At 45.8% G+C, this 23,393-nt stretch overlaps 1 protein-coding gene and 2 long non-coding RNA genes across 11 annotated transcripts in view; all 3 read right to left on the bottom strand.

Moving 5' to 3' along the window:
* CAB39 (calcium binding protein 39) overlaps positions 1-11,945 on the bottom strand; it is a 41,189-nt gene extending 29,244 nt beyond the window's left edge. Inside the window, exon 1 of one of the 6 annotated variants that reach the window (XM_040566511.1) lies at positions 11,687-11,945. The gene's annotated coding sequence lies outside the window, so the exon portion shown is untranslated. Of the gene's footprint in view, positions 1-153; positions 194-711; positions 909-5,255; positions 5,528-6,682; positions 6,698-11,271; positions 11,288-11,686 lie in introns of those variants that run through there. The other 5 variants (XM_040566512.1, XM_040566513.1, XM_040566509.1 and 2 more) reach the window with 5 other exon arrangements.
* A 538-nt stretch (positions 11,946-12,483) lies between these two features.
* Positions 12,484-20,277, bottom strand: LOC121074461. Its single transcript, XR_005822362.1, has 3 exons — positions 20,123-20,277; positions 15,833-19,589; positions 12,484-14,422 (listed from the first exon to the last, which is right to left on the bottom strand). It is a non-coding gene; the product is annotated as an uncharacterized LOC121074461 (long non-coding RNA).
* A 93-nt stretch (positions 20,278-20,370) lies between these two features.
* LOC121074460 overlaps positions 20,371-23,393 on the bottom strand; it is a 40,307-nt gene continuing 37,284 nt past the window's right edge. For 3 of the 4 annotated variants that reach the window (XR_005822360.1, XR_005822358.1, XR_005822361.1), the window contains one exon: positions 20,719-23,075. This is a non-coding gene — a long non-coding RNA (uncharacterized LOC121074460). Of the gene's footprint in view, positions 20,660-20,718; positions 23,076-23,393 lie in introns of those variants that run through there. The other variant, XR_005822359.1, reaches the window with a different exon arrangement.

Genomic DNA, 23,393 nt, shown 5'->3' with positions numbered 1-23,393 from the left:
AAATCTTACTGCTATACTGCAATATGGTATACAGACAAGCATAGTGATGCCTCACCCATTCCTTGGTAAGCTTAAATATATGTATATATTTACAATTCCACCACAGAAAGTAACTTGTCTCTCTAACAAACTGTTCAAGAAGAAAGAACTTACTTCGAGCTTAAAGAAGTGCTGTACGACAGTATGCCCACTTCTAGTGAGGTTGAAGGTCAAATAAATTTCTCATAACCTGGCATTATAGTCAACCCCCTGATGGCTCAGATGCTTTTACCACATCATCACAAAACCCAGAATATTTGTTACATGACAAAAAGCTCTGCAATTATGTACATGCCATTCTACTCACCCTTGGAAGCAAAAATGCAAAGCTAGTCTCCATTGTAACTATTTCTGTTCTACTGAATTATTCTTGTTCCTTCCTAGAGGTTTGCCTTTCATATCAGATTTTTTTATATGCATTTAAGGGTTAATTTTGAGAGGCAAGAACTGGCAAAAAGGGAGGTAGAAAGTACACTGCAAGTTTAATCTCTGCCTTCACATGTTGCAATATGGTCTACAGTGTACACGTTCCAGTCACTTAATAGAATTGTATGAAGTTTAACATCAAAAATTGCACAAACGAAGCACAAGAAACCCCACTAGCACCACAATATCACGGCTTAGTTTTTAAAACAGAAAGCCGTTGCAATGGACACAAGAAAAACAGATTACCTGAAACATGAGTTAATTACTTAAGGAAGGAAGCCGCCAACCATAATTATTATTACAAGATAGGAAGGTAAAATGTACATGCACTTTTTGGAGGTTTTCCTTTTAAGAGAAACTGAAAACAGCTGAGCTACAAGAACGATCCTGTGGCTGCTCAGGGTGCAATCCTCTATGGTGCAATTTTCTTCAGAGAATATTCCCTCAAAAAAAAAAAAAAAAACGAAAAAAAATCATACTCAGTAAAGCCATTCGTTACAAGTACAAGTAACTAAAGCTAGGAAATAAATTTCAGAATGGATTAAAAATTTGCCCAAACAGTAAGCCGCAGTAAGAACTACGTTACAGTATTGCTTTTTAAAATAGTGTTAAGAAAAACAACAATATTTTGCCCACGGTTCCCTTACTTCCTTTGGAGACCAAGTTCTGTGGCCTGCTAGAAACTGTTAATGCTCAACCTGAGTCCATCCAGGTTCAACACATCATAGCTCTTCATGTAATTTATCTGAAGAATGCCAGGATCATTAATAAATATAACCTACACAGGAACAAGATCACTCAAGGAACGACAACGTTACGACGTTAAGTTAATGGGCTATTAAACAACGATCCAGACTTAGCTCAGGAACAGCCTAACACCACCCAGTTAAGAACTAGGAAGATATATTGGGGAGTGTCCATTTTACCTAAATGATTCCTACCAGGCACTGTCCGAGGCAGAACACGAGCTACACCTCTCTGCCTTGACATGGCGTGCCTGTTAGGGCTTCCCTTCCAAAAGAATGAATCTGGGAGTTCACAATTAAAGGCTATTTATGTTAGACTACCATACAATTCACCTCAATCCCAACAGTCATTTAAAAACTAGCTGAGATGACAAGCAGTCAAGTATAGCTTAATGTCTCTAGGCTTACTTCTGTGCATTAGCCTGACGTAAGTAGGGCAGAAACCCAGTAACAACACGGACCACAAGCTGCACCACAAAAAGATGTCGAGTCAATTGGTCAAACCCCGAGAGGTGACTCGGAAACCACAGGTGACTCCTTGTTTCTGCCGTTTTTAACTCTATTGAGAGATCTCGTTGGCACAACACAAAGATTAACAAGTAAATTATTCTGAGATCAACTCTCACGAATCCAAGCTGATTCCTGCTACACGAAACTGAAAGAACTTGGCACTTTATTCAATGATTACGTATCTCCTCTGTGCAAGGGAGTTCCTGACAAATAACCTATGGGAGTTACACACTGAGTCATGAAGTGGGAGAGGGTAATCAATAAACAAGTCAGAATCATGACCCCACCGTGTTTGTGAATCCTTTCCTTCTAGTTCATTACATCCTCATTCGGTAAAGAGAAAGAGCTGCTCAGTAGATTTTGTCCTTCAGTCATCTCTTACCTAGTGCTAGGAACTGATGGACAGGCAATATCTGAGCTGATCCATAAGATCACTATTCATGTGACAAGCTTGCATTCTGTCAAACCTTTATTTTTTCCCTGGCATTCAAGACACGGTTTTGATGACAATACAAAGAGCTTACTGACACAGCTGTGTTGCTAAACCCTGGTAGTGCAGATACAGCTTGTATGAGTTAAAAAGAAAAAAAACCACTGACCGTTATAACAGGACTTGCCTGGTGTAAGTACATTATAAATGAGTGCTCTTGCCTTCACACTTCTAACGAGTACTGGTGCCACCACAAACCGAGCGTCCAATTTGCCGAAGGCAGATGCGGAGATAGTTTTTAGTATGGACCTTCCAGCAAGCTTATCCTCAGATGAAAACTCCTGCTTCTTCCTGAGAGCACTGTATAAAGGACAATGTGACAGATGGGAAAACAGTGCTAAGATCGGCAAAATCCGAGGCTAGCCAGAAGAAACCTCTCTTTTTCCTTAAATACTCAAGATCAACAATTAGTTTTCACATGGCGTCACTTGAAACAGCAAAAAAATCAAGACACGTTATAGGCCTGAACACATCTGTGACATTCAGATGTACACCTCCTTGCTACCGAGATGTCCTTGTGTTTACAAGAAAAGAACTTAGGAAAAGTAGCTGGCTGAAATTTAGCCTGAACAAAACTGTCATGGGTTCAGGAACGAGAATATACATTAACAATATCTCCCTTTTTGACTAAGTTTTGAACTCATTATTGAATTGATGATTAAATTATGTGCCATGATAAAAACAATCAAACAAACAAAAAAGAACTTTAAGAAAGTATAACTCTCTTCTTTCTCCCAAGAACAGAACCAGCCCCAGCGATACAGAAACCCCACCAAAGTCATTTCAAGACAATGATACACCTAAACTGTTGTATGGAAGTCTCCTTTATGCAGTTGTCACAAATCAGCTGTTTCCACTGCCAGTTCACACGTTTGGCCTACATCTGCGAAGTCGCAAATGGATTCGACTTCTGCTACCTAAACCACATCACACCTACAATGCCAAGACAGGTGTGTTCCTCTTGGGCAAGGCAGAGCACAGACAGATATACTTAAGGGCAAAGACAATACCTGCTAGTGTTAGGAGAACTATGTGCTGTAACAACGGCACAAGCCTTCAGGAAGGATTAGGCGAGGACCAGAATTTTAACACCATGCCATTGTATTTTCCTTCTGTAGCAAATATTTTGGGGCAGAGGGAAGGAAATCTCACTTTAACCCCTCACTCCATGTTATTAAATGCTATGTAGCATAGGAAACAAGGAGAAAGATCTAGATTGCCCCCTAAAAGAGTCCAAGCTCTTGCCATGCCGACATAATTATGAGCCATTGTGATTACTCACCAGGCATTAGTTCACAAAACATAACTAAGAGCAGCGCTGCAAACAGCTGGTACGTTCTGTATAGGAGTCAGCATCTCCTGCAAAAATGCTTTGAGAGCTACCAGTCTAGAGACAGCAGGTAAGAAATGGGGCTTGGAACAAGAAGCAACTAATATTACGCCAAGTAGCACTGGAAAAAATGAAGCGTCTCTGAGGGACAGAGTTCCCCTTATCTGATCTGCTATGAAAAGCTGGACTGGAAAAAGGAACTATCAAATTGTTTCACAATACTAAAATAAGAGCTCCCAACTTTCCTCTAACGCAGTTACTGTATAAAGCTACCAAGAGAAACTTGAACACTAGCAGAAATTATCATCTCTAAAAGTTTATGCAAGGAAATCGGGTAATATAATCAGCACCTCTAGAAATAATAAAAAAAATAACGCACCTACCAAAACTCACAACCTTGGTAAACTGTCAAGTTATTCAAAAGCTTTAATTGTCTCAAAAAATATTTTCTATGCTAAAAGACTTGTAATCTTGAAGGTGAGACAAATCACTCTCCAAAACATTTTCTATACTCTAGTTCTGCTTTCAACAATAAAAGTAATTCCCGTGTTAGGAAAATGCCAAATTTAAGAAGGACTGAATAAATTCATGCTTTTTGGACACTGGCTTAAGACCATAAACCTAAGGTTTGGCTGCAGTAAAAATGTACTATTGGTTATAAATTCTACAAGATAATCTGCAATGGTATGCTTAAAATTTCTGAAAAATACAAAAATATAATGCGTGCAGTAACAATTTCAGAATCTGATCAACTACCCATGAGAGACAGAAGTAAAACCGGGGACTTCATACAATTCAGATACCTATTAATTTTATTTATTTTTACTACTAAGTCAAAAAACTTTAAGTAAACTTAATGTGAAAGACAGTGCATTTTATTGCTTGTCGAGCTATCCAGATTTCCCTTTTAGCTCCTAAAATATAATTTTTAATTTTCTCATTCAATACAAAACACAAAGTTCTCAAACTGCACTTTAATTTGGTTATCTAACCTACAGACTTTGCGCAAAGTCAGATTTTCTCAGTTTTGATATAAATGTTGGAGGCACAAATCTGCAACACTCAAAGTTAGAGTACCATAATAAACAGAAGTGACAAGTTGTAGAAACTTCCGCTGTCCTTACCAAGGATGTTTAACACTTGCAAGGCATTCTGAAAGTTACAAATAACGCGTTTACAGACTGAAGATTCCGTATTTGTGGCCAACAATCCTTCTCCTTGTTCGCTGAAGTGCTCAAGAACAGCTAATTCTGAGACACAGATTTGACATTTCTTCCTCAATTTCATACCGTTAAGCTCTCTATCTGCAAAAATACACGAGGGGTGACTGCCAGTGCCAGAGTGAGTGCACAACTACTCCTCACAGTCCGCTCCAACCACTCGACAGTAGCAATGCAGTGCAGTTCCTATGGGAAGCAAAACAAGCCTTGCATGGTCAGTCTCAAGGGAAAAGCATCATCCATCTTCTGTTGGAGGTACGTTATAAATCCATGCTTATATGGCTCTTGGGTTTTTTATGTATAGACACACGTGCACATATGTACATGGAGGTTCCCAACAGCAATGAAAGCTCAGCAAACCGAGTTCATTTTCCTTTAAGCTACATAAAAAATGTATACACACAGGCAGGAAGGAATAAACACAACCACCAGGTAGAAAGAACAACCAAATAGCACACAGTCCCTCAGCTAAGTACAAAGAAAACTGAGAAAACCTTTCAGAGAATCCAGAACTTTGGCGCATCCATGGGTCTGTCACCCTACCAACCGCAGGATCCTGTACAACCGCTATGAAGTTTTTGTGACTTTTCTTGGAAAACGTTTCAGGTTCATGGAACAGAGGCTTTCTTCGCTCCAGGGATGTTGATCCCCGCACCGCAGCACGTGGTGTAAGAGTCTCACCGGTCAGACGGCGCAGCTCGGCCAGAGCCCTGCCCCAGTGCCCTGCGAATGGAGGCGGCTCCAAGCAGGAAAACTGTTTACCCCGGCTCCACCCTGTTACAGAGCGAGCAGAGTTTAAATATTGCTCAACCTCAATTATGGATGTAAAACGGAAACATATTAGTCAATACCAATGAGTCAATACGCTGCTTTTCTTAGAGATTACAAATCTCAATCACCGCGTCCAGAGGAGCGCTCGCCCAGGTACCGCGGGGCACTGCCAGGACGGCACCGTAGGAGCGCGGCCGCTTCCCCTCACCCACCGGGCCCAGCGCTGCCAAGGGCCTGCAGTGCCCATGGGCTTCGGCTGTGCTTAGGGAGCCGGGCCCCCCGAGCCCAACAGTACCAGATTTTAGTTCTCCTATTTACCTCGATTATTGCGGTTTTCCTCAATCGTGTTTTCCTGAGAGAAGCCTTCATTCATTCCACCAACAGACTAGCTGCTAAAGAGATTTTTCCAGAGGAACTTTTCCTAGTTTATTTCTTAAGTTGGAAAGTGTGCAGCAAGGCAGACGACAGCAAAATCAGGTCCCTCAGTCAAGCCCAAGTGCTGTCTCATTAGACAAGACACTGACACTACCCCAGTGCCTAACAGTGCTCAAGTATTCATCCCCTCCTGGGAGCCCAAAATGAGATCCCCAGACTAACAGCTAACACCACGGCCAAAGCCGATGCATCAGAACAGCCCAAGTGGTTTCCAGCTGCTCCTCCAGAACATCACAAGCCTCCTGCCTGTCTTGGGCACATCCCTTAAAGCACCTAACACGCCACCAGACAGACACCCACATTTAGGGAACCGAATCTCACACCGTGAACGGAAGCTGCTGGAAAAGAAGCTTTCAAAGCACAAGCTGTTGAGTGCCAGATAACACACTCAACATCACGTACCCAAACGCAGGAGAAAACTGCTCGTGATTAAGCATCATCACCTGAAAAAGGGGGGAGAATCACCACCCTGTGAAGAACAGGAGGAAAGTTGCTTTCATTAGTATCTGTGAAGCCACAAAAAAGAGGGACCTCGGTCCTCCTTTCCTCAGAAAACTGTCCTAGTAAGATACAATAAAGCAAACACCAAATACTACATCGTGACTGAACAAGTCACAATGGGCAAAGGATGCCCATTCACTGAGCATTCCCTTGTGCACTGACTGAACAAGTGGTCCTGCTGGAAAAAAAATGAAAACAATCAAACTTTCTGTACCACATCAGCATAAGTAAAGGAAATTGATGTTCTGGTTATTTCAGAGTCAACTTTTGAGAGATTAACTTTATTTCTCAACATTTTCCTAGTAACGTGCTGAACAAAGCCTTTATCAAGAAGTGCATGAAGCTCTCTGCTAGCAGCTCTCTTTAAATTCCCCATGAAGTTTCTCCATTGCTGCCAATCTCTGCTCAGAAGAAACCTAGGACTCGATCAGCAGGTGCTACAGGTTAGAGGAACGATGCATTCATAAACTGTGTGGGAGAGGCTTCCCAGCGCTCATCCAGGTTACGTTCACTGCATGTCAGTATCCCGTAGGTCTCAGGTAGAACAAAAGCCCCCGGATTTTCTTTCCTAAAATCGTACTTCTCTGCAAACAAGCCTTTCTTCTGCTTTTCTGTTGCTGTTCTGATCTACAGATGATGTTATACACGAATTCATTTTTAAAAGCTGTTAAAAAGCATCAGGCAAAAAAGATCTTTTGACATATATTACAAGTATGACCTACTAAAGCAGTGACGTGCATGTTTTACATGTAGTAATCAAAGTAAAATATGACATAAATAACTTTTGCCTCGTTTCTACCACTGTAGCAAGAGCTCCCAAAACTGCCTACCCGGGGCGAGAGGTCAGACTCCCTTGCAGCAGGATGCTCTGAAGCACGAGCAGCACAGACCCACCGCATCACACGGAAGGCTGCTGGTATTTCAATGCCCATGGATTCTTTTTAAGGCAAATCCCTCAGCAGATACACTGGGAAGTTGAGTACTTCTGAACAAAGACGTTAAAAAGGCACCCGACCACGATAAGCCTTTCTAGGCGAGCCACTGGCCAGAGGAGCAAAGAGAAAAGCGATAGCGAAAGCAGCATCAGTCTCCTGTGTCGTAACACAGCTCACCTCACAGGAGGTAAGGCATTTCACATACTCAAATAACCGAACATAAGTACTTCTCTTACAATCACACATATTCAATTCTGTGAAAAGTTGCCATTAATTCAATTTAATTTATAGCCAAGTCATATCCTAGCTACATTAATGTCACGTTTCCAATCTTGCAGTGTTTCAGTCAAACTTTTAGTTAACGAATTATGTCTTGTTACTGAAATAATGCATCAATATAAATTGATAAGAAAAATAAACACAACAGGGTAAGGTTCAAAAGCAATTAATTTTTCTATGTGAGATACTGAAAATATACCTGAATATTATTTTAAAATAAGTCCAAGCAGTAACTCCTAAATAACTTCATCAAAAGATACTTCTGAACTTAGAAAACCGAGTTTCAGTATTACTAGAGCTCTGTACTAATTCCAACCTCTCCTTTTTTGAGCTCTCTTTACAAAGACATATTTAACTTTTCAGTAATTAATTCTCTAAACGTTTGAAGGGAAGGGAAGAATTACAAAGCAAATGGATCTTTAAAAATCAACTAGATATTTTACCAGGAGGAGGAGATTTTTAATAAACAGAAGGATTAGCTAGAACATTCAGTAATGTCCCCTCTCATTTTATGCCCTTGTGGATGGACTTAAAATGTGCTTCTTTTTAGCATATTTGAAATCCACAGTCAGGAACTTTTTATAGTGTCTTCTGACTATGAAACGTTAGCTAGAATACCCAAAACAAGGGAGTTAAAAGGCAAACTGCAGTTGTTTATTTAAACCTAAGAAATTTACTTTCTAAATTAATGTTATCTGAGAAATGCAGGCCATGAAGGCTGCTGAGGAATAACCAGAGTTATTCCTGTAAACACACAGCTTTTTGGCTCTTTCCAGTTTGGTTCAAACCCGAATTCAACCCTTCACAAAGAGCATTTAAAATGGGGACAACCGAATGTGTCATTTTACCGTGAGGTGGAATAGCGAAAGCATGTAAATCTGCTCAGGCTAAAGAAAGACCAAACTCACATGACACCGGTTTAAGCCTTAAGTGCTACTGAAGCATGCATATAAAAGCCTAGATCAAGTCCGTTAAAATAATTCAAGACATCATCATCTTCTAATTTAACCGGGGCGTTCGCGCTTGGGCTGGGGGGGGAAGAGGCAGCGATCTCAGCGTAAAGTTTCACCTCCCAGCAGAAGACATTTGTGTCCCTGCGGCCGATACTTCTGCACCTCACAGTGCGAGAAGCACAACGCTGACCGAACGAACACACGGGGACAGGGGGAGCTCAGGCAGAAGGGACTGAGCGCGGAGCTGCCAAACAACTCGCCCTAATAAGCACCCTAAATTAGAAAACAAACTAGCAACGTGACATTTTAAAAGTTCTCCTGCTACAACAGCGCAACCTCAAGCACTCACAGCAGCAGGAATTTTTCATCTTGCTTGAGGTTTATCTACAGTTACAAAAACCTACAGGTACAGTGAATGCTAAGACTGAAGATCACTGAACAACCAGAGAGGTTTTTGTTCAAAGTAATTAATACTTGGCTACAATTTGCAGATAAAAAGAAGGGGTTAAAGTGCACACAGCTGACTACTTCCATACCAGAAATTGTTAAATGGACACGATTTCAATTATACAACTTTGAAAATATGATATTTGAACTGCAACTCATTTTTGCTTTGCACATTATTCACATAAAAGAGCTGCACACTGTTGTGGCACTATTAATTTGGAAGGAGCAGATGACTCAAATCTTATTTTTGATAGAAAGCTGCAAGATGCCTCCAATTAGACAAAGGTAATCACACTTTAATAGCTGCTCTTGTAATTAAACCGTATTATAAAGTGTCAGAATTACAGAAAAGCAGGGCCAGAAGGGAATTCAGAAGGTGATCCAGACTCCTTCCTACCCCCTGCTTCAAGCTAGCATCAACCATTAGCATGCCATTCCAAAACTCCACATGCGGTAGAAAACATGACAGCATTTTACCTAACGTCTATAGCCTCTAAGTACGTTAACAGGTATTATCAAAGCTTTGAGAAATATTTAATACAAAAATTCAGGCCGCAAAGAAGCTCATTAAAAAAAAAATCTGCAAAAACTCAAATAACACAGAACTGATTCAGAAGTGGGGACGCTGGGCGGTAATTCCAGCATTCACAAAAACACCTTAAAAACTAGGAAGTGTAGCGCACACAGCACAATAGTAAGGTCTCATTTGACTACCATCAGTTAATTAATAAGAAGGTAACTCTCTAGCTTCCATGATAGAATGCAAAACAGATATCATTCCCTCCTGAATAAATGTTTTGTAAAGGCAATCAAGGAATTCGAAGAGGTGGAGTTACCTTAATATTGTCGCACCCCCCTGGGAATACACATTTGCCTGTGCTTGATAATACCCAAAGAGCATAATTATCTCTCCAAGACATATTGTCACAAAGTATTACTTAACTGGCGCTTTTACTTAGTCTCCTTTATTTGTAAAAATACATACATCCGCAGTAAACATGAATTCTGTTTTGTAGCACTGCTTTTCAACACTCTGTAACCATGCATTAAAAGCCTACAGAAGGCATCAAAGTTTCAGAGCTCCAAGTCACTAAGAGAGAATGCAATCAACTTGAAAAATAAACGCTCTCAGCATTTAGAAACATTCAGCAGCACGTTACTGCACACATACAAACTCCAGACACAACCTCCTCCTGCATAAAGGCACCTCTTTGGCCTGAGCGAAGAAAATCCCTACCACCACCACCTACACTACACTACCATCAGGATGAGCGTTTACGTACAAGAAAACGTGCGCCGAGTGCATGCTACCTGGCTGACTCAGGAGGTCCTCGTGTCACAAGACAACCACGAAGCTAGCTGTAAAATATAATTTCCTACAGCTGTGAGTCAATGACAGACAGGATCCTACCAAGATTTGGTAGCATCAGGTGCTGCCCTGGTGCATCAGGCCGTTCTTATGAAGCTGGCAAGCTGTTGTCATTACTCATGGCAACTAAAAAAGTCACTTCTGACACCAAAACAGGCACCATGCTTATCCTAATTCTCGTGGTATTTCTTGGCCTTTTTTCTTCTCTCCAGTTAAATACAAGTGCTACATCAAGAGGTATTAGGTTATACATATTAACTGAAGTCACACAGTGTCTGACAGAGTAAAAATCTGCTATTTACAAGTTTAGACGCTGAGGTGCAAGCTCAGGATGTGACACTTCCTCTGTCACTGTATGATTTCAGGAGCTCCTAGCACTGAAAGGAAGACACGCTTCCTGGTGATGAGCTACCACGCTGAAAGGAAAACACCGGGCCCTGCCTTGCAGTTTCTGATAGGTAAGTTAAAAAACCACACACACAAAAACCTCCGCAGTATCTTGATGCTAATCAAATTTCATTTCTGATCTACATTTAAACTGCTTCTCCAAGCATTGTTACTCGCCTCCCTGGAACGAAGGAGCCTAGGTCGTGTAATTTAATCTTTGACTCACCGTGCAAATTAAATCACACCATTCTCATAAGCCAGCATACAGCTTTTAAATAAATCATACGCACCTAGCATGATCGCTTCCAAAAAATTTACATTACTTTTAAGAAAACAAACAAGAAATGCTGAACGCTTCCTAGTTTCAAGACTAGCAGCACGTCACAGAACTGTAGGGGAAATAAAGCACGAAAAACTTTTTTTTATTTTTTACTTTTAACGGAAGAGAGAGATCGCGCTGCGTCAGCTTCCAGCGGGGGGGGTCCCCCACGTAAATAAAGCCGAAGGTGTTCTGGGCACACGCAGCTATCGCCGCGCGGAGGCCCGGCAGGGCTCCCAAGGCGCCGAACAATTGTAGGAAGAGGCCTGGGCGCCGGCCGTTGGGAGCAGCGCCCCGAGCCCGCGCCCGGCAGCACCACACGGGCAGCAACGAGCGGCCGGGCCGGGCCCCGCCGCCGCGCAGCGCCCCGCAGGCACCGGGGGAGGCCGCAGCGCCCGGCCCCGGCCCCGCACCTCGCTCCCGCCCGGCAGCCGCGGAGCCCCCGGGGAAGCCGGCACCGGCCGCGCCTCGCCCCGCTGCTCCGCCCCGCTCCGCTCCGCTCCCGCACCGCCGCCCCCCGCCTCGGTACCTGGCCCGCGGCCTGGCGCCTCCTCGGCGGCGCGTCCGTGTCCGGCGGGGCCTGCCCCTGCCCCTGCCCCTGGCGCGGCCCGACCGCCCGGCTCCGGCTCCGGCGGCTGCAGGCAGAGGCGCGGCCCGGCCCCCGCCCCCCCGGCCCGCGGTGCTGCTGCGCCGCAGCGGCCCCGTCCCTGGCGCCCGTCCCTCGGCCGGCGGCGGAGCGCGGCGAGCGGCCGGCGGCGGCGGCAGCAGCGGCGGAGCGCGGCCTCTCTTCCGCCCGCCGCCGCCCCCTGGCGGAGCGGAGGGACGAGGACGAGGCCGCCGCCCCGCTCGGGCCCGGCCTGAGGCGGGCGGCCCGGGGCCGGGGCCGGGGCCGGGGCCGGCGGTGTGGCCGCGCTGAGAGGCCCGGGAGGGGCGGAACGGCGGGGGGCGGCCCCTGCAGGGCGCTGCTGTGGCAGGGACGGGCAGAAACGGGGAAAGGGCGCGAGGGGGAGAAAGAGCCCCTGGTTAGAAATCGTGGAATCACAGAACGGCTTGGGGTGGAAGGAGCCTCAAGGAGGCCCTGGTTCCAACCCCCTGCCCTGGGCAGGGCCCCCTACCCCCAGCCCAGGCTGTCCCCAGCCCCATCCACCCTGGCCTTGGGCACTGCCGGGGGTGGGCCAGCCACAGCTGCTCTGGGCAGCGCCTCACCACCCTGTGTGTGGAGAAGTTCCTCCCAACATGTAAACTGAACCTCTCTTAGCTTAAAAACCCTTGTCCTTGTTCACCCTTCTATCACTATCTGCCCATGTAAAAAATAAATACAAAAACACTCTCCATTTTTTCTGTAGGCTCCCTTCAAGTGCTGAAAAACTCCCCCTCACCACTAGAGATACCGAGACTCTTCCAGGAGAAGCAGCCGTCACCAGCTCGCACACGCACTGCGGAGGCCACAAAAGCCACGACAGCAATGCCAGGGCCTCTGTCCTCACCTGGCTGAGGCACGAGGGACGCCTCCTGCCCTGCCCTGCCGGCCCTGTACTCGGGATTCGGGCAGCCCTGTTAAGGCACTGAGGTTTTTGTGGGGCTCCTTGTGTGTGAGGGCAGGCTCCAGCTGTTTCTGTGTCCCTGGCAAATAACACCGCTGCGTTACCCCCCCCGTGACAAACACAGGCTAGCCTGGATGGAAGAAAGCTGCATACATCCCAACAGTCATCAAGTTGATGTTGTCCATTAGAACAGTATAATGCACAACATGATTCTAAAACAGAAAAATATGTTTTTATGGAACAAGTCATTAATTTCTTACAAGCTATGATTTGAAATGAACACTTGCACCTGCGGGCCTGATGTATTACTGCTGTATGGCAATTTGGGACTTGCTGCCCTGGTTTTCTGAAAAGTCCTTAAGCTCCTCATGCTCTGCTGCACTGTACACCTCCAGCTGACAGTTTCTATCTTCAGTTTCTTTTTAATTACCTCTGCCGTGTTAGACTTCTTCACATTACTCTCCTGTAGCTCGCCTGTCACATCACTGGGAAAGTTTTTGGTTGGTGTTCTCAGTGTCATTTTTTTCTGCAGAAGAATGTTACTGCTTTGAATTCCATGTGTTATGCTTTGCCTTTTCTGCCTAGAGAGAAAGAGAGAGAGAGAGAGAGAGAAACCTGTGTTAGGCGGGCCAAGCTGTCCCTTGCTCTCCCACACGTTCCTTACCTGGACACAGTACTGGACACGACAACTTTTACTGTGGGGTTTATTGCATTTTGGATTGAAAAGGCAGCCCAGCACTTCTGCTGTTGTCCCTGTGCAGGGAGATCATGCAGAGCAGCCAGTCCCTCAAATCCCTGCTGGTCTGGTCCCCTCCACTAGAGACAAGCTGCAGGAGCAGGAAAGGAAGAAGTGGATATGAAGAAATGAGACATTTGGTTTTCTTGTCTGCCCAGTTCACATGGTTCTCCTGCCCTGCGTCTGGCAACCTGCAGCACCAGAGCCAGGTGAAGGTCTGAAGGGAGGTGTGAAGGCTGATTTTCTTCCTCCTCCCTCTAGGGAAAAGCAAACAGAGATTTGTTTGTGAAAAGAGTAGAAATAGGAAGTAAAACATAACTCTCATTTTGAGTGGAGTGAGGATGTATTCAAGCCACCAGGAGGTGACTGGGCAGGTGAAAAGCAAAAGCAATTTCCATAAGGGCACCTGAACTGGCGCGGTGGGGTTTCCATGTGCAGCTGCACTTATACACTGCCGTTGGGAACCAAAGGGTCTCCTCTGCACACTTCTCTGCCTTGAGGCCTGGCAGATGTTCACTTCCTCTGAGCTGGAAGTTTACTAAATAAAAAAATAATAATAAAAAAAAAACACTCAAGCATAAGCAAAAATAATTTTCATAGACAACAAATACAATCACCAAATAGACAACAAATATGACCACCAGCTGCCTCACCGGGCAGCAACCAGAGGGCCAAGAAAACAGCAGCTCGGCAGAGCTCAACTGGTGTGCCCAAGCAACATGCTTGGCCACTGCGTTGCCCCACGTGTTGCATTTCTGGATCTATGTATATTCTGTGTATTCTGCCCTAACGGCGTCTTTTAGCAGCCTTACAGCAACCTCCAGTATTTCACAGTCCAACTTCTCGCCCCTGTGAGACTGATTTTTCATTCCTGGATCCTTTGCATGCCATCTGCCTGTAACATCCCGCTCTCTTCTCTGTTGAAAGTCCCCTTGTTCACCTCCAGTTTCAGCCCTGATAGTTCCCTGGGCTTCACTGCAAAGTGCTGAAAGAAACAATACGCAGCATTATAGACAGAAGTCTGTTAAAAAAAAAAAAAAAGGGAGAAGTCTTATGTGTACTGAGAGGGTCAGGGTGGTGGTGGGGAGACACCTAACAATACAGGTATTTGCTTTCTCTGAGGAGAAGTAGCAGTGGTATTTCCTGGTAATGAGGGCATAAAAAATAAAAAATTAAAATTAAAAAAAAAAGCTGATTAAGACAAAAGGAGATTCCTGTCGCTGGCTCTGCTGCAGAGATCTCATGGAACAAGCGAAAGGCTTGGCCTCCTCGTACACTGCGCTGCCCATGTGAAAAGGCCTGCTTGGTGGGCTGCATCTTAGGGCTCAGGCTCAGAATAACATTTCTGACCACACTTGCAACCACCCCTGTGCATGACAGTGTCAAAGCACACGTGAATTTGCATTCAGCTACACAGCCGGGCAGCTGCAGCAGTGCTGCGGCCGTGGGGATGTTTCCCTGAACCACTGGAAGGTGGGGCAGGGAAAAAAAAAATCTCCGTGTGATGACAGCTCGTCTCACAGACAGACAGAGCAGTTCTGGACCTGAAGTGCACGGTGGGACATGCCTCTCATGCGGGTGACAAGGTGACAAGGCCTCCGGGAATGGTTTGCCAGGCTTGTCTGGGCCCACAGCATGCGGTCGGCAAAATGTTGGTAGTTTGTATATCCTGCTTGTGAGCTGGAAATAATTGTTCTCAAAGCCAACATCGAAAGGGTGTGTATGTCTGAGCTCAAATTGTTAACCTGTAATTATGCTAAAAACATTCAAGTTTAAACAGATAATGTTCAGGGTAGTGAAGAGAGAGAAGAAAGAATTAAAGACAAGCACCGGCACAGTGATTCAACACCAGCACTTGGAAAACAGACACCACTGCTTTACAAATGACCACTGGAAAAAAGTCCATGCAGGTGATGTGTTCAGAATAATTACCGTCACCATGTAGTGTACTTCAGGGAAATCCGTGAGCAGAGAGACCATGATTTTTCCAAGCTCTTAGAAATTAAATTCAACATGTGGGAGATCTTTTAGTACAATAGCCATTCACTAATTCACAGCACTGACTGAGACATCCATTGTGAATTACTTAATTCTTGCAAATTAGGAAGTGAATAAACATGATTAAAAAAATTCAAGTTACTTCACCAAAGTTTAAAAAAAAAAAAAAGTATTTAGAAAACAAGTGCTCAGATGCTGTGCTCAGTAGGAGTAGACAGCTGAATGGGATCCTAAGGGTTTTTGCTGCTGGTTTGAGGTCCAGGGAGCCCTGTAACTCAGGTTCAGCTCCTCTGATCAGTATCTTGCCCTAACAAATGGCGAAAGTAGGGAAAAATAACATGCTGTCCTATGAAATGGAGCAAATTCATCCTTCCTTGAGCCTCTCTGTTTTGCTCACCTCATTTCTTCCTTTGTATCTGGAGCAGAGCCCCGTGTTTGGCACAGGATGCCTGGTCCACGCAGCACCAGCTAGCTCGCCATGCCAGCCCTCCTCTGCTCTCCTCAATCCCAAAAGCAGATGAAGGCACAGAGGCTGCAGGTTGCTCCATGGGCTTGTCAGCCAAAAACCAGACTGGGCTGACACGTCCCTGCCAGGACATCACACTTGCAGGGTGTTATCCACATGGGGTTGGTTTCTTTAAGAGCTCAGTGATAAAACTGTCTCTAAAATACGATTGCAAAGTAACACAGTCAGCAAAAGGAGCCTACGGCAAACCGTAAAGCAGGAGCCAAAGTTTGATTTACTTTTCTCCACCAAAAAAAAAAAAAAAAAAAACCACAGCGGCAGCAGCTGGGGCCAGTACCACCTCCAGCACCAGCACACTGCGGTTTGCTGCAGGGCCTGGTGCTGCCAGACACGCCGGCTTTCCCTCCCACCAAACGTGGAGCCGAGCTGACGAGCCATTAACATGCATTTCACAGCAGTGATGTAACGGCACCCAACCTCCTTCTGCTGTCTCTGACCAAAAAGCAAGAACCTCGAGCTGTTCAGAGGAGGTGGCAGCGGCCTCCCGCACCCTCTCCCTCCTCCTGCCTGTCCCCACAGTCCCGGGGTCCCCATCCCACCCGTCCCTGAGCCCCGGAGCACAGAGAGAATGGAGGGAATGGGGAAGAACCACACGGGCAGGTTAAGTAAAAGCAAAGAAAGAGAAGTTGAGAGCAAGGAAGTGAAGGGCAGCGCATGTTTTGAACGTGTTTTAAACATCCTGAAGTTGAACCTCTGGTTCTGCTGCTGACACTTGTGGTTACTTTCTTCCTTAGTTAGGGACACAGGTGCTGCCACAAAAGCAGGGATCAAGGTTTATTTCTTAATCCTTCTGCTGCACCCTCCTTTCCCTTAGTACTTCACGCAGGGGAAGCAACTCACCTTTTTTACCTTGCTCTGAGATCTCCCTTGTTTCATTAGGGCAGAGGCACTGGGAACAGGAGCAAAGGCAAGCAGCAGGAAGGTAGCCCAGGAAGGTGGAAACAAATGCCTTTACCTCGTGCATCTCGCCACTGCTCCATACGACCAGTACGGAGATGTTCTTGCTAACTACGTGGCCAGTTTCACAGTCGCACAACAGGCATGACACAAAGCATTTGAAAAAATAATCTGGGTCTTCTCTCCAGCTGCCTTGACAAATATACAATGAAGAAATAACATAAACCAACATCCAGTTTATGATTTAGTTCAACACTGCTTGGGCATGGGGATGCTCTGGTATAATTCAGAGGCTAAAACCCAGGTTCATGTTCCCCGACAAAGAGTTTCATGGAAAAGGCTTTGGGAAGAAAATATTAGGACCAGAAACTACTGCAGTTATGCTAATTATCTTCTACTTAAAGTCTGGAAGAAAAAGAATTGAGTCTTTCCACGGACTGTGGAACAGGCCAAGCCGAAGAGGCTGAATTTAATCACCCAGGTTTCCAAAGTGCCTGTGACTTTTCCTGAGGCTGCATTTCAGCTCTGCTACTGACTGTGGATGTTCACTGCCAACTCCAGAAGCTTTTCTCAAAGAAACACATACTGGTGAGCATGTTATCATCTTTCAGTTCGTTCAATTCATATGTAAAGAGCAGACCAACACCCCCAAAAAACATATTTACAGGAGAAAACACAAGTAAATGTAATTCTCATCCATATCAGGATTTTTTTTTTCTCATGAGAATGGTATGATTTATCCTCAATTCAAGCTGCCACTTCAGAATTAAAACCTATTTTTAAAACATTATTGCAAATCGCAGGAATTGAGGGTAGCCTGTAAAGGCTGTCAGAAACAGAAAAAACAATTGCCAGAAGAATCATCGGAAAGAAGTCTGTTGCAAATTCATTTCCTGGACAGCGACAATAGCAGTATGTCATGTTGCAAAACCATGTCATTTTAATAAACTTTTTATTGCTGTAGAACAATTGAAAGCTATCTATAAAGTGCAGCATCCATTCCAGTCAGAATCTACTACTAAAGCCAAAAACAGATTTCAATCAGTTGGTAAACATGAAAGGAAATAATAGCAGTCTCTCTGAAAAACAGTACCATAACAAAATGTATTTCCTGAATAAAAGAAGGAAAGAAAAAAATAAAATAAAACAGCACAGTCAAATACATCCATTAATTCAATCAAACTGGAAGCAAATACATCTACAAATCCCCAATAACGTGTGAAAGAAATAAGGCTGTGAACATTGGTGAAAGGATTAAAAGGGTATTCCATATATTGACTTCTACCTTTGTTTTTTCTCCTTTTGACACTTGCACTGGAAGCAGTGGCAGAACACAGCATGGCTTCATAAATCTGTGCACGGGTCCCTTTGGTGGGTGGCACCCCCAGGCCCCACTGCCCCCTGCAGGCTCCCACAGCCGCCTGTGTCCCCACAGGTACTTTCTGACCATAGAATCATAGAATATCCCGAGTTGGAAGAGACCCATAAGGATCATCAAGTCCAATTCCTGGCACCGCACAGGTCTACCCAAAACTTTAGCCCATGTGACTAAGCGCACAGTCCAAACGCTTCTTAAGGCTTCCAACAGGCTTGGTGCAGTGACTACTTCACTGGGGAGCCTGTTCCAGTGCACAACCACCCTCTCGGTGAAGAACCTCTTCCTGATGTCCAGCCTGAACCTCCCCTGCCTCAGCTTGACACCGTTCCCTCGAGTCCTATCACTGGTGACTAAAGAGAACAGATTGGCGCCTTCCCGTCCACTCCCCCTCGCAAGGAAGTTGTAGATTGCGATGAGGTCCCCCCTCAGCCTCCTCTCCTCCAGGCTGAACAGGCCCAGTGACCTCAGCTGCTCCTCATACGTCCTCCCCTCTAGGCCCTTCACCATCTTCGTTGCCCTCCTCTGGACACTCTCCAACAGTTTCCCACCCTTTTTGTACTGTGGTGCCCAGAGCTGCACACAGTGCTCGAGGTGAGGCCGCACCAGCGCAGAGCAGAGCGGGACAATCACTTCCCTCAACCGACTAGCAATGCCGTGCTTGGTGCACCCCAGGGTACGGTTGGCCCTCCTGGCTGCCAGGGCACACTGCGGGCTCATATTCAACTTGCTGTCGCCATCACAGATGCCTGAATGACCATCATCCCTAAGAGCTGCCATACGGTTTGAGGGGAATTTACCCACAAAAAGCCCGCAGACTGAAACCTTCAGAGCAATCAAGCCTACCAAAGGGGAACGTTTTTAATTACCTACAGGTTGGAAGGTATCAGCTGCAAAAAACGCACTATGGCTCTGTCCAGGCAAGGGCTGCCTGCCACCTAAAATCTTCACAAGGCTTATGGAGAAGGGAGGCTGAGCTAATGCAGAGGTACTGTAGGAGCTTTCCATGACAAGCAATTTACCTACTAATCTTTGAGAAAGGACTGCTTTTCTTTTTATTTTTTTTTCTCAGCATTTTTAGTCTCCCACTTTAATCAAATCAGTTTTAAAACAGAAAATTACTAAAAGAGAAAGGCACTTCCTGGCTATGCCGGTATGCTAAGGCTGAAAACTAAGGATCATGAACTGAAGGCTCACCATCCAGGGAGATTACTAGTTTTTGTGACTCTTCTTCAGGGTCAGCATTACCAAAGTGACTGCTGTTTCTCAGATGTGCTGGTACAGAAATGCTCCTTTGGAAAGCCAAACTCCACAGAAAGGCAGACAAATGTGCACTGTCATCCCATGTCCCTCTGCCTTGGCAAAAAAAAAGGAAGAAAGATGAACCAGCACGAGGAGGTGGCAGAGATGCCCGTGAGATAGGAAGGGTGAAAGCATCCCCGCTGGCAGCCCCAGTGTGTGCATCCCATTGGCATCCCCATCCCCTTCCTGTCCTTCCTGGGGCTGGGCACTGCAGCCCCGGCCCTCGCCACGCATGCTGCAGTTGAGCAGCCTTGGCCAGAGACTGATTTCTGCAGTCCAGGGCCGGGTCCTCCTCTTGGCACACTGTTCTTTTTTGTTTTAAAGAAATTATGAGTTTACTAATGTTCATATTTAAATAGTGCCCATTACGCTTTGAAGTCCACGCCCTTTGGATAATACTGCTGCACACTTACTTAGCACTTTACACCTTCAAAGGTCTTTACAGAAACTAATTAATTAGCTCTCACAGCAGAAAACTGCTACAATGAATGGCACTAGATTAGTGCTGTTGCATGTGGTTCAGCTGGATTTGGTCTGCTGTGGGGCTGAGTTAACAGAGGAGCCACCGCAGTTTCATTGAAACATACCTGTGTTGAGCCGCTCCAGCAAATACGCAGAGACCTCCCCAAGCCTAAATTTGTATCTTTTGAAAATCTTGTATGTGCAGGTGTGCAAGCACATAGCCATCTGCAGGTGTGTACATGTACACACCAGGGAAAGCGGAGATGGGAGGAAACACAATGTTACCTTAAAACACAAAAAATAGCCATCCATCAGTTATTTTTCTGGAAGACTCCTTGGGTAGCTCATGCATCTTTTTTTTGGGTAGCTCTTTTGCTTCTTAGAAGAGCAAAGCCAGAGCACAACTCCTAATGTGAAAACAGACAAGAAATTAAAAACAGTGTTTTCACTTTTTTATTATTATTTTTAAATGCCTCATTATGGAAAAGCTGGAACAAGAGCAAGCTCTGCATTTTGCCTGCACAGAGCAGCTCATGGAGCATTACACACCTTCGCATGGGTCCTCACTGCCCTCTCACCCATGGGAGATGTGTTCTCCCTTCCACTGAGCCGCTGTGTCCCAGACCACTTGGTTCCTCCAGAGGAATAAGAAATCCTCATACCTATTCAAAAAAAAAAAAAAAAAAAAAAAAAGACAGCCTCCTAGTTATATTTGGAGAGGGGAAAAAAAAAAGACTATTTATAAAATAAAAAGCAGTATAAAACCAGTAAAACGACAGTACAAGAATTTTTATCGCTTTTTGCTCTATTTGGTTAAAACTAGAATAAAATTAATTAATTAAAAATACATATAGACACCAAAAATGACCTTAAAGACCAGAACATGATTTTATATGTAATCCAGGCTGGATTTGGCTGGCAAAGACCAGATGCCCTGCAGCTCACGCCCTCCCACCCTAAGCTCTTGTATTTTCTGCTGCCCCCGAAGCCAGCGGGGCTGCGTGAAACTGAGCCGAGAGCTGCAAAAGCCCTAACCACACATTTCCTCACATCCTCCGGTGCCGCAATCACAGCCCTGCAGAACCAGAAGCGAGCAGCATGGAGGAAGTGCTGTTTATAAGCCCACTGCCTTCCTGGCCATCCTTTTGCGCCCTGCAGCAGAAGCCGACGCATGGAACTCCAAGCACAAGGCGCTTGTGTGGGGGCTGCGAGATGCTCTTCCTGCAGAGAACGAGCGATGACCATCCTCATTGCCTCGGTCGTGCTGACAAGGGGTTTTGTGCCGGGGTTCAGGATGTGGTGTCAGCACGTGTATACACGTGCGCTATAAAAAGAAAGCTGCTCTTGGCCTGTGGCCAAGCCAGGACGAAAGCTGAATTTACTCAGTCACAGAAGAGAGACTTGTCTCATGAAGGTGAAATGACCCCAGCTCCTTCTGCAGCCTCAGGAACCAAAAAGCCAAGAAGAAACAGGCTGTGTGGGATGTGCAGAGGCTGCTGTGGGGTGCCAAGCTCTGGTTTCTGACATCTGGGGAGCAAGGCACACGTGCAGAAATTGCTGTGAAAGTGAAGCTGGCTGGATAAACCAAGCACTTGCTGCATTATAGATGAGGCCTGTTATCAGGTGACATCTGGCAAAGTTAGACACGCACGGAGTGTGAAAAAGCCCAGAGCTGCCCTTCTGAACAAAACAAATCCTGGGATGCCCAACGAGGAAAGTTCAAGAACTGCTTCAAGCTCTCCCTCGAAGCCCCCTACTCTTTCCACCAAGCTTGGCTCTTTGCCCCCATCCACTGCTGCAGCACAAGCAAGAGGTTAGACCTTATCAGCATGTCGCCACCCACACAGCTTATCAGATTTTCTTCTTCCTATAACTCACTCTTGGCCTAAGAGTCCGTGTTGCAACCAGCAGCTTTCTGGCCGCAAAAGCATGAGATAAGACTTCCTCCAGAGGCAGGAGCTCTGCTAACCTGCCAGACAGGAGACGTGTTGAGCAACAGCAGGAACATCAGCTGATCCTTAACACAAAGGCTGGAGGGGTGTGTGTGAAAGAAGAGTTGAAAATTACTCAGCTGGTACCAGCCTTGTAATTATTTCCTATACCAGGAGTCCACTTCTGAAGATGATACAGTCATCTGATACCGAGGATGCAGAGCTGGGGTTAGTGAGGTTTGAGCATTCAGTAAAGGAGCTGGATTGAGACACGCCAACAGCATTTCTAGAGAAGCCCAATACCTCTTCTGGAGCTGGACTTCCCTAATGATGAAATACTCCATGTAGCACTATCCTATGCCATGTATATTGTCTCTCTGTCCACCTATAAATGCTTTTGGAGCAGGTGAACCTCTATACCATGATGAATTGCTTCGGACATTGTCCAGACTGGCCACCGCTTGATCATAGGCATCAAAGCTGGTAACGTCTTCACATAGAAGATCTTCATGAAGACCATGGTCTTCACCAGAGGTGACAAGGCTGAGAAGAAGGGAGTCTCCAGTGTTAGCAAGGTCTCTTCCAAAACACTTGCCTGAAGGACAACAAAGACACCACGAAGGACCATATGTGATGGACACCACCACTCCTGTGCCCAATCTTGGATGGCATCTGCTGCATCAGGGCTGTGCTATCAGGCAACTCTCATTGTAGTCATAAATGACTGCAAATACTCTTCTCCACACCCCAGGTACAGACTTTGCTTTTCTGCCTAGCTTGTTTGCAGTGCTATTCTGGCCTGGGCGGGCTGCTGGACACATGGTCCCCACACAGACCCTGCTGCGCCTGTCAGAGATGGCAGACCATGGGTATAATGTCCTGGACCAAGGCCAAGCTGGAAATGCAGCCCCGGTCCCCTCTGGACGACCTAGCAGCGAGCAATCTGTGAGCAGCGCTGCCTGGCGTGCCTCTGCTCAGGGAGCCCTCCTACCTGCCTGGACGCTGCCTGCACCTCCTGCCCTGCCAGCCCAGCCTCCCCACTGGCATGCACTGCTCCTCCTCACAGTCTTCTCTCGCTGTAATGCTCTAGGAGCAAACCGCCCTTGGGCAACACGGGAATTCAGTACAGAGTGCTTGTGATTTACAGCTGTCAAGAAACCAGCAGATTAAAACTTTTTAATGATGAGACTTAACCCTCCACGTATTTAAACCTCAACTTTGAGCCAGAACCAAACTTCAGAACCAACCCCCCACCCCCCCACCAGAATAAAAGACATTTAGTCCCTGAGACCTGGCACCCATCCGCTTAACTGGGGACAAACCCGGCCCAGATGCAGCCCCCAGCAGAGGGGATGGTGCAGTCATCTGCATAGGCAGGCCTTCTGGTGCTGTGTCCCCAGCACCACTCCAGGCCGCAAGGTGCCTCTGGGGGCGGCCCAGACCCACACACGGGTCTCTGTGCCAC

The sequence above is a fragment of the Cygnus olor genome, chromosome 9 (assembly GCF_009769625.2).
Source record: "Cygnus olor isolate bCygOlo1 chromosome 9, bCygOlo1.pri.v2, whole genome shotgun sequence".
NCBI classification, from domain to species: domain Eukaryota; kingdom Metazoa; phylum Chordata; class Aves; order Anseriformes; family Anatidae; genus Cygnus; species Cygnus olor.
This window is presented reverse-complemented; position numbering and strand designations above follow the sequence as displayed.